The following is an 11,226-nucleotide window of genomic DNA, read 5'->3' on the forward strand; positions in this document are numbered from 1 at the left end:
CTATTGGGGCTACTTATTGCCTTTTCAAAGCAGTTAAATGTTATTTCATAAAATAGTCTCAACTGTCTAGTTCTAATAAATATTGAACAGATTTGTATTTTTCTTAAGATATTTTAAATTTTAAGTTAAAATATATTATTAACCTATAGTGACCATATTGTACAATAGATTTTTTGAGCTTCTTCCTAATTGAAATTGTGTATCCTTTGACTAACATGTCCCCAACATCATACCCAACTACCCCAGCCCCTGGTAAACCACTATTCTACTCTCTACTTCTATTAGTTCAACTATTTTAGATTCCACATATGAGTGAGATTATGTAGTATTTATCTTTCTGTGCCTGATTTATTTCACTTAACGTAATGTCTTCCAGGTCTACCTATGCCATTGCAAATGACAGATTTTCTTCTTTTTAAAAGCTGGCCGGGTGCAGTGGCTCACACCTGTAATCCCAGCACTTTGGGAGGCCGAGGCAGGCAGATTATCTGAGGTCGGGAGCCAGGACAAGCCTGGCCAACGTGGTAAAACCCCATCTCCACTAAAAATACAAGAATTAGCTGGGCATGGTGGCACGTGCCTATAATCCCAGCTACTCGGGAGGCTGAGGCAGGAGAATTGCTTGAACCCAGGAGACAAAGTTGCTGTGAGCCGAGATCACACCACTGCACTCCAGTCTGGGCAACAGAGTGAGACTCCATCTCAATAAATAAATAAAAGCTGAATAGCGTTCCGTTGTGTATATATACCATGTGTTCTTTATCCATTCATCCACTGATGGACACTTAGGTTGCTTCCATATCTTGGCTATTGTGAATAATGCTGCAATGAACATAGGAGTGCAGATACCTCTTCGACATGTAATTTTCTTTGGATATATGCCCAGTAATAGGATTGCTGGATCAAATGGTAGTTTTATTTTTAATTCTTTTAGGAATCTTCATACTATTTTTCAATAATAGTGTACTAATTTACATTTCCATCAACAGAAGACACCACTGAATTTTAAAAAGCAGATCATTTTAATAATGATATTTCAGGAGAAAAACACCCTATTCCTTTTAGCTGTATATATTTATATTATAACTTACCTTGATTTCAGAAACCTTAAATTGTGGAGAAAAAAATATGCTCAGAATAGATAACATATGGTGTTCATGCAGTTATTTTAACTCTTCTTGACCAAACTTCTTCTTTTTTAAAAAAAATGAGCATGTACGTGGGCTCAGACATCACAAAATAAAAAATTTTATCCCAATGGCCTTTGACAATCCATAGTACTTCACCTTGAAAAGAGTATGGGTCAATAGATGTAATTTAATCGAGCCACAGAAAAGTAATGGCCTCAGTTAGGCACAGCCTGGCTCTCTTGGGGTACTGGTGGTCTCTTATCACCCTGAGTTAGGCCTCAAGGGTTTGCTGAGCACCTGCACCTGGATAAGCCAAATTCCTAGGACCCCAAGGAACACAAGGAGAAGAAGCCCCTTCCTCAGGAAAATCCATTTCACTGAGTGACAGGTAGCTTCAGTTGCTTTGGAACCTGAAAGAGAGAAAGTAGAATGAGAGAGGACAGAGCACATGTGTGTAGTGTAAGTGGAATGAGGATTGTTGGCAGGTGACAAGGGCTGCTGTGCCCTCACCTCACAACATTTCATAGGGGTGCTAGAGAGACCAGAAGGGGCCTGCTACCTGCCCAAAGCTGTGCAGCAAGGATGGGAGTAGAGTTGCTGTAGCTAACAGGATTCAGAGCTGTGCAAGTGTAGATCCAATCCAGGTCACGAAGACTCCAGGAGCCATTGAGGACTGACCCCACGTGGGACACAGCAGCCCCTGGTCCCACTGATGTCTACTCATGTGTGATGGTCTTTCCTCCTTCCTCCACAGAACACCTCAAGATGGCATTACAGATCCCATTCTCAGAGATGGTAGAATCCACTCTAATTTGAGGCCTTGGCAGCCGCTCTGCTTTGAAACAATAATTTTAAAAGATACTAATAGCAATTAAGGACCTTTCCAGGCCACACTAGAAAGAGAAGACTCAGATCATCAAGGAGTAAGAACCCAGCAAGAAATCCAGACCCCTTCAACGCAAAGATCTCTGACTCTTTCATTTCCAACTCCTGGGTGACTGCATGAAGGAAGGGGTAAGTTGTATGTTTTTCAAACAGCCACAGCCACAGCCACAGCCACAGCCAGGGGCCGCCAAACTGAAGAAGGACGAAAAAGAATAAGGAGAGAAAAGAAAAAATGAATCTACCTAGGAAAGGTTCTGGACTGACAAAAAGAGTGAAACTGGGAGACCGCCTTTACCAAGGATCATGCAGCCCCCCAGGCTTAGTGGGTAGCCCACTCACCCTTACCAGTAGGGAGCTGGTCCTCTATGCCCTTACTCACTGAGTATCCTCAGAGTATAACTGGATAGCTTTGCAGAGGTCTCTGTGGCTATCAGGGCACTGTAAGAGCCTGTGTCTTCCATCTCCAAGTTGCTGAGTTGCGGGGAGTAGGATTGGGTGAAGTTCAGTCGTTTTTGCCATTTCGGATGAGTCACGTAGATTTGTGGACTTTTGCCTTCATAGAGTACTCTTCGTAGAGTACTATGAAGGCAAAAGATGTCCCACTGCAAAGCCAAGTGATGGACTGGATCCTCTCTCCTGCAGGAAACTCCAGGGGAAGAGTTACTGACTCCCCCAGAACCCCATTCACCATCAATGGGGTTGAGCTGCTTTGTGAAAGTAGATTCCCTGTAAACACAGAAGGAAAAGGCTACAAAATGTCCCTGACAATTGTCCCACCCCACAAGTCTCCCAGTCAGTTATAGCTCCTGTATGTTGGGGCCCACAAGAATGTTGGACATAAAGAGGTATTAGCAGTGGTGTTGTAGTTGGAGCTCAAAGTGGGCAATGCTTAAACTCTCCTTCCTGCTGGGATCTCCAGGGATCACTCCAGGGACCCTTCCAGCTAGGATCACTAAACCCTGTCTCTGGGGTTGTGTTCCCCTGAGAGCTATTGGCCCTGGAAGACCAGAAAGGAGACCACTGGGGAAGTCAGAGGCCAGCCCTGCCCTGCCTGGTCCCTCTTTTTTTTCAGCTAGACATTTCAACTCTCACAACTTCCTATTTCCTGAAATGTTTTTGCCCCACAGAACTGGAGTTTCACTGTCGCTGCAATTCTGGTGTGTCTCAACGGTATGTGATATAAAGATCTCAGATGACAGACAGGACTTAGTCCTGCTTCTTAGTCCTGATCCTGCCTCTATTGAGATGTGCAGCTTTGGGAAAGCCTGTTGATTCCTCCAGTCCTTTTCTCTTCTTTTTTAAAACAAGGGAGATAAAATGCAGAGTCTTTCAGAATCCTTCCAACTCTGACATTCACAATGTCATTATTCCATGTACCTTAGATTTTTCTCTTTTCCTTTTCCTCCTTGCCCTCATTCACTCCCTAGTCAGTCTTTCCCATGTCCTAGAGTTTCTCAACATCTTCCATCTGCTTGACCCCCAATTTCCCTAATATGAGGTCTCAGTTCTGAAAAGGTCTGGCTGGGCTGTGCCTGTGTAGACTTCCTACCCCCTGGGAGGTCAGGGAAGGAGCCCCTGACTCACTCACCTTTCTGGAACTGGAGGAGAAAGCGGAGAAGCTGAGCAAGAGGTTTCATGGTGGCCCGACTGATCTGGAAGGTCTTGCCTTGAAGATTGCGAGGAGTTAAAAGGAAGGCAAAGGCTGGGCGCGGTGGCTCACGCCTGTAATCCCAGCGCTTTGGGAGGCCGAGGCGGGCGGATCACAAGGTCAGGAGATCGAGACCACGGTGAAACCCCGTCTCTACTAAAAATACAAAAAATTAGCCGGGCGCGGTTGTGGGCGCCTGTAGTCCCAGCTACTCGGGAGACTGAGGCAGGAGAATGGCGTGAACCCGGGAGGCGGAGCTTGCAGTGAGCTGAGATCGCGCCACTGCACTCCAGCCTGGGCGACAGAGCGAGACTCCATCTCAAAAAAAAAAAAAAAAAAAAAAAAAAGGAAGGCAAAAGAGAACGATAAATCCTGTTCTGCAGCGTGAACAGCTAACAGATTAAATGCTCTTTGTGCTCTATGCTGATCACATGATCACATTTGCTAATCACCTTCCTTCCTTCATTCCTTCCTTCGTTCCTTCCTTCCTTCCTTCCTCCCTCCCTCCCTCACTTCTTTCTCTCTCTTTCTTTCTTTCCTTGTTTCTTTCTCCATTCTCACACTGCTATAAAGAACTTCCCAAGACTGAGTAATTTATAAAGGAAAGAAGTTTGACTCACAGTTCCACATGGCTGGAGCAGCCTCAGGAAACTTACAGTCATGGTGGAAGGCAAAGGAGAAGCAAGGACCTTCTTCACATGGTAGCCGGGGAGAGAAGTGCAAGCAGGGGAAATGCCAGACACTTATAAAACCATCAGATCTCATGAGAACTTACTATCACAAGAACAGCATAGAAGAACCACCCCCATGATCCAATCACCTCCCACAAGGTTTCTCCTTCAATACGTGGGGATTACAATTCTAGATGAGGTAGATGAGATTTGGGTAGGGGCACAAAGCCTAACCATATCTCTTTCTCTCGTTCTTTCTTGCTTGCTTCCCTGCTTTTTTTCTTTTGTTCTTTCTTTCTCTCCTTCTTCCTTTGTGCGTGTGTGTGTGTGTGTGTGTGTGTGTGTGTGTAGCAGAGAGTATATGGGAAATCTCTGTATCTTTCACTCAGTTTTTTAAATGGACACAATATTTGTTCATAGTTATGTGGTACAATGTGATATTTTGATACATATATACAATGTGTTATTTTCTTTTAATTGGCCTAGACACTTGCCTCAGCTTCAGTCCTTATAGTCCTCATTTGTTCAGAAATATTGAGATTCCACTGTAGAAGAACCTACTACACTTATGAAATGGTTCTGATATAATTGGCTAGTTTTGGCCGGGCATGGTGGCTCACACCTGTAATCTCAGCTCTTTGGGAGGCTTAGGCAGGTGGATCACCGTGAGTTCGAGACCAGCCTGGCCAACATGGTAAAACCCCATCTCTACTAAAAATACAAAAATTATCCAGGCATAATTTTTTACAGGTGGCACATGCCTGTAATCCATACTCGGGAGGCTGAGGCAGGAGAATCACTTGAACCCGGGAGGTGGAGGTTGCAGTGAACCAAGATTGCACCACTGCACTGCAGCCTGGGCAACAAAGCAAGACTCTGTCATAATAATAATAATAACAATAATAATAATAATAATTGGCTAGATTTTTCTATTTAAATCCCTGTCTTACCCTTAACATAAAATACACCCTGAATGGCTTACAAAGTTAAATGAAAAGTATAAAACTACCATGTGCCGCTACCTCCAAATAAGTAACAGGAATTAAGTGGAAGGTGCTACATGGTCTGTCCCAACAACGCACTTTTTAAGAAAACGGTGCAATACAATTCAATTTCTCAGCAACAAAATTCCTCCAGCACTGTTGGCGTTGATGAGCTTGACCCAATACTTCTTTGGATTGGCAATAGACTTTATTACATAGGGCTGCATTCATAAAATACCACTGGCATCATGTAGCAAACACCAATGCAGACTGTCTTATGATGGGGTTAAGGGGTGGATAATCACAAGAATAAAGAGCCCAAGGGCAAGCATGTAGCCAGAACTCAAAAAGCACTTAATCTAGGAAATGAAAACCAAGGGGACACCAACTAGGACTGTCTCTCGACTCTGTTCTGTATGTGTCTAATTTACTTTTCTCTTTCTGGATTAGCTCTCTCTCCACCTGCCTACTGGTAGAATATGGTCACCAGTACGCAGCTATTATAGGGCTAGCCATATCTAGAGACTCATCACCATTCTCTCTCCCTCTCTTCATTTCTTCCTTTTCTCCCAATTCAAACTTCCTGGGAGAAGGGACTCTAGTTAGGGCAGTAAGGTTATCTGCAAATTTGCCTATCTCATTCTTACTTTCCACAATGTGAGAAATTAAGGGTATTCTAGTAAAGTGAAAAACCATTCTCAACTGCTAATAATACAAGAGAATTGGTCTAACATAGGACTGTTTTTAAAATTTTTCAGCCAAGCATTAGTTAAGATAATTGTAAATGAACTCCCAAAATATCTACCACCCAAATTCAATATTTATTACTATTTTTGCCACTCTTATTTTATTATTATTATTTGTTTTTTTGAGACAGAGTTTCACTCTTGTAGCCCAGGCTGGAGTGCAGTGGCTGGATCTCTGCTCACCGCAACCTCTGCTTCCCTGATTCAAGCAATTCTCCTGCCTCAGCCTCATGAGTAGCTGGGATTACAGGCATGCGCCACCACACCCAGCTAATTTTTGTATTTTTAGTAGAGATGGGGTTTCTCTATGTTGGTCAGGCTGGTTTCGAATTCTCCACCTTAGGTGATCCGCCCCTCTCGGCCTCCCAGAGTGCTGGGATTACAGGCCTGAGCCACCGCACCCGGCCGCCACTCTTATTTTATCTATACTTTTCTTTCTTTCTTCTTGTTCAAGTGTTGAAAAAAAATCCTATGTACTATGCTATCATCCTTACATATTTCAATATGTGTTTAAAAATAGATACATATACTTTCTTATATAACCTTAATGCCATTATCACAACTAAAAAAGTGAAAAATAATTCTTTGGTATTGTAAAATACCCGGTCCATATTCAAAGTTCCTCTGATGGCAAAAAACATGTCGCAGTTGGTTTTGTTTTAATCAGGATCCAAACAAAATCCTTATGCTATGTTTTGTTATTGAACCTCATAAATATCTTCTAGTATAGAGAATTCGGTACTCTTTTCTCTCCTCTTTTCTTTTTTTCCTTTTTGTTTTTGGAGGGAGGTCTCTCCTTCACTCTTTCCTTTTCTCATGAATTTACAAACTCAATCAACTATTTCAATCAACTGCAATCATCTTTATTTTGGTGCTTAAATTTTCTCACTTGTGGCCAATATGAGCACCCTCCCCCAACTTTATGTTGGTCCCTATCGAATTTACAAACTCAATCAACTATTTCAATCAACTGCAATCATCTTTATTTTGGTGCTTAAATTTTCTCACTTGTGGCCAATATGAGCACCCTCCCCCAACTTTATGTTGGTCCCTATCTTCTTTCGACATGCCTGCATTAATATTTTAAAATTTCTCAAGCCTGTAATCCCAGCACTCTGGGAGGCCGAGGCGGGCGGATCACGAGGTCAGGAGATCGAGACCATCCTGGCTAACACGGTGAAACCCCGTCTCTACTAAAAAAAATACAAAAAACTAGCCGGGCGAGGTGGCGGGCGCCTGTAGTCCCAGCTATTCGGGAGGCTGAGGCAGGAGAATGGCGTAAACCCGGGAGGCGGAGCTTGCAGTGAGCTGAGATCCGGCCACTGCACTCCAGCCCGGGCGACAGAGCGAGACTCCGTCTCAAAAAAAAAAAAAGAAAAAAAAAAAAAAAATATTTTAAAATTTCTTTGAATTCAGATTTCAAAATTTCTTTGAATTCTTGAACAAGAAAGTATCCCGGGCTTATCTTCTTCATTATCTGCTAAAGACATGAGATCAGCCATTTCTCAAAAGACCCCTGATTCTTTTCACAGGGGAATAGTATGTAAGGATCAAAATTTTATCTCTAAGCATACATACTAATATTGGGTTTCATTGCTTCCAGGTCTTTTTAGAGAAAAGCACTAGAAAATACATATTCTAAAAAATTAAAAAAAAGTTTGCATGTATTTTCCTGATTTTTATTTAGATTGTTTTACATGTATCTTTTTTTCTTACAAGAGAAAGTCTATTTTTTGACAGCACTGATGTAAAAACATGTTCATTTTAACTTAGAAAAAATATATAGTTTTTAAATAATAGTATCAAAATTATTTATAGCAATAATAAACACTGAATGAGTATAGAATTTCTTTGCAAATCTACTTTTCCTTAGAATATCCTCCACTTAGAATGTATAATTAAAATATTGGGGCTGGTTTTACTGCTGTCAAATTAGCTTAAGATCAGACAGGGTTCTCCATGGATCTGCCTCATTACCACAGCCCTCTGACCAAGCAAGACCGTGAGGCCTTGCTGCTCAAGGAAGGTGGGGATGGCAACTTTTTGTTAAGAGACAAAGAGTCATTAATAGGAGTCCTGTGCCTCTGTATCTGGTGAGTAGCCTCATCTTCCACACATGAGACATTTTGTGTTGAATGCAGCAATGGCTGCCACACATCAAAGGAATCAATATGCCTCAAGATTTCACTCTGACCTTGCAGCCCCAATGAGTAGAGTAAGAAATCGTAGACACTGCCAGGAAAAGATGGAAGGAATGTGCCTGTCCATGCTCCTCCATCTGCCCTGCTGTCCCTGGTGTAAATGCGAGCCAACTCTGTGGCTGCAGGAGAGATGTGGGGTGGTGGTGAAGGGAACGTACAAGATGTAGAAAATTACCTCAAAAGATCAAATCTATAAATTTTTTTTTTTTTTTTTTTTTTTTTTTTTTTTTTTTTGAGACGGAGTCTCACGCTGTTGCCCAGGCTGGAGTGCAGTGGCGCGATCTCGGCTCACTGCAAGCTCCGCCTCCCGGGTTCCCGCCATTCTCCTGCCTCAGCCTCCTGAGTAGCTGGGACTACAGGCGCCCGCCACCGCGCCCGGCTAATTTTTTGTATTTTTAGTAGAGACGGGGTTTCACTTTGGTCTCGATCTCCTGACCTTGTGATCCGCCCGCCTCGGCCTCCCAAAGTGCTGGGATTACAGGCTTGAGCCACCGCGCCCGGCCCAAATCTATAAATTATTGATGTTCAGGAGGGGGTTGAGCAAAAGCAAAGGGTATAAAGCTTATTTAAAGAAATAGCTGGGCATAGTGGCTCATGCCCATAATCCCAGCACTTTTGGAGGCTGAAGAGGATGGATCGCTTGAGCTCAGAAGTTCCAGACCAGTCTGGGCAACATGGTGAAATCCCTTCTTTATAAAAAAATACAAAAATTATTCAGGCGTCCCACCTACTTGGTGGGACTGAGGTGGGGGGATCACTTGAGCCTGGGAGGGGGGAGTTGCAGTGAGCCAAGATTGCTCCACTGCACTCTAGCCTGGGTGACAGAGTAAAACCTGGTCTCAACAAAAGAATGTAATAAAAGTTTTAAAGCTTGTTTTTTAAAAAAGAAATAACTACAGAAAACTTCTCAAAACTTGAGAAAAGTATAAATATCCAGGTACAGGAAGGACAAAAAACACCAAACAGATTAAACTCAAATAAGACTACCCCAAGGCATATAATAAACTCCCAAAGGTCAAGCACAAAGAAAGAATCCTAAAAGCAGCAAGAGAAAAGAAGCAAGTAACATAGCAAGAAACTCAATTCATCTGGCAATAGACTTCTCAGTGGAAACCATACAGACCAGCAAGGAGTGGGATGATATTTTCAAAATGCTAAAAGATAAAAACTACCATGTTAGAATACTGTAACTAGCAAAGTTATCCTTCAAATAAAGGAGAAAGTCTTTCCCAGACAAACAGAAGCAGAGAAAATTTATCATCACCAGACCCATTTTACAAGAAATGCTAAAGAGTAGGAAAAAAAAAAAAACAACCCACAAATGTGCAGAAAGAAGTCATTTGAAGGTACAAAACCCACTGGTAAAATTAAGTACACGGACAAACCCAAAATACACTAATACTGTAATTGCGATGTGCAGTTCACTCATGAATCTAGTGTGAAGCCCCATAGACAAATCTATCAAAACCAGTAATAGCTACAGCAACCTGTTAAGAGATAAGCAGTATAAAATATGCAAATTGAGACAACGAAAAGTCAAAATGTGAGGGGGGTGGAGTTAAAGTCTAGAGGGTTATTTTTTCTTTTTCTTTTTGTTTGTTTGTTTCTATTCTTTTCTTTGTGATCTAAGATAAGTTGTCATCCCTTTAAAATGTCTCATTATATCTATGATGTGTTTTTTGTAGGCCTCATGGTAACCACAGTGCAAAAACCTATAATAGATTCACTAAAAATAAAAAGCAACAAATTAAGACATACTATCATAGAAAATTGATTAACCACCAAAAAGGAGAGTAAGAAAGTGAAAGAGGACTTACAAAACAACCTGAGAACAAGCAACAAAATTTCAGTAATATGTTCTTATACATCAATAATAACACAATTTAAAAGGTCTCAATTCTCCAACTAAAAGTCAGAGTGGCTGAATGAATAAAGAAACAAGACCCAACTACGCGCTGCCTAGAAGAAATTCACTTCACCGATAAACACACACACAGACTGAAAGTAAAGGAGTGGAGAAAAATATTCCATGCAACTAGAAACCAAGTAAGAGCAGGAGTAGCTGTACTTATATCAGATATTATAGACTACAAATCAGAGACTGTAAAAAGAGACAAAGAAAGTCACTATATAATATAACTCAGCAAGAAGATATCACAATTATAAGTATCTATGCACCCAACACTGGAGCTCCCAAGTATATAAAGCAAACATTAATAGATCTAAAGGGAGAGACAGACTGCAATACAATAATAGTAGGGAACTTCAACATCCCACTCTCAGTAATGGACAGATCATCCAGACAAAATGTCAACAAAGAAGCGTTAGAGTTAAACTATACACTAGACCAAATAGGTCTAACTGACATTAACAGAACATTTCACCCAACTGCCACAGAATACACATTATTTTAATTAGCACACAAAACATTCTCCAAAATAGACCATGTCTTAGACCACAAAACAAGTCTCAACAAATTCAAAAAAGTACACATCATATTAAATATATTTGCTGACCACAATGGGATATATGATACTTGATGATACCAACAATAACACAAATACTACGTGATGTAAAATGGTAAAGACACTTTGGAAAATAGTTTGATTTTTTAAAAAGTTAAAAGTAGATCACTCCTAGATATTTACCTAAAGAAATTAAAACATATGTTTAAAAAAGATGTGTACACAAATACTCATAGCAACTTTATTTGTAATAGCCTCAAAATATAAACAATCCAAATGTCTATCAACAGGTGAATATATGAACCAATTGTGGTACACGCATACAGTAAAATACTATTCAGCAATAAAAAATGAACTATTCATAAAATAACATGATGAATCACAAAATAATTATGCAAAATGAAATAGACCTGGCAAAAAGTATATGCTGTATTATTCTGTCTACATGAACCTTTTTTTTTTTAAAGACAGAGTCTTGCTCTGTCACCCAGGTTAGA

At 41.0% G+C, this 11,226-nt stretch overlaps 1 pseudogene; it reads right to left on the bottom strand.

Annotated features, from left to right (window-relative positions):
* Positions 1-874: 874 nt before the first annotated feature.
* On the bottom strand, positions 875-2,698 carry LOC144337664 (SLAM family member 9-like; annotated as a pseudogene).
* Positions 2,699-11,226: the final 8,528 nt, after the last annotated feature.

This window comes from Macaca mulatta, chromosome 1 (genome assembly GCF_049350105.2).
Source record: "Macaca mulatta isolate MMU2019108-1 chromosome 1, T2T-MMU8v2.0, whole genome shotgun sequence".
Taxonomy (NCBI): Eukaryota; Metazoa; Chordata; class Mammalia; order Primates; family Cercopithecidae; genus Macaca; species Macaca mulatta.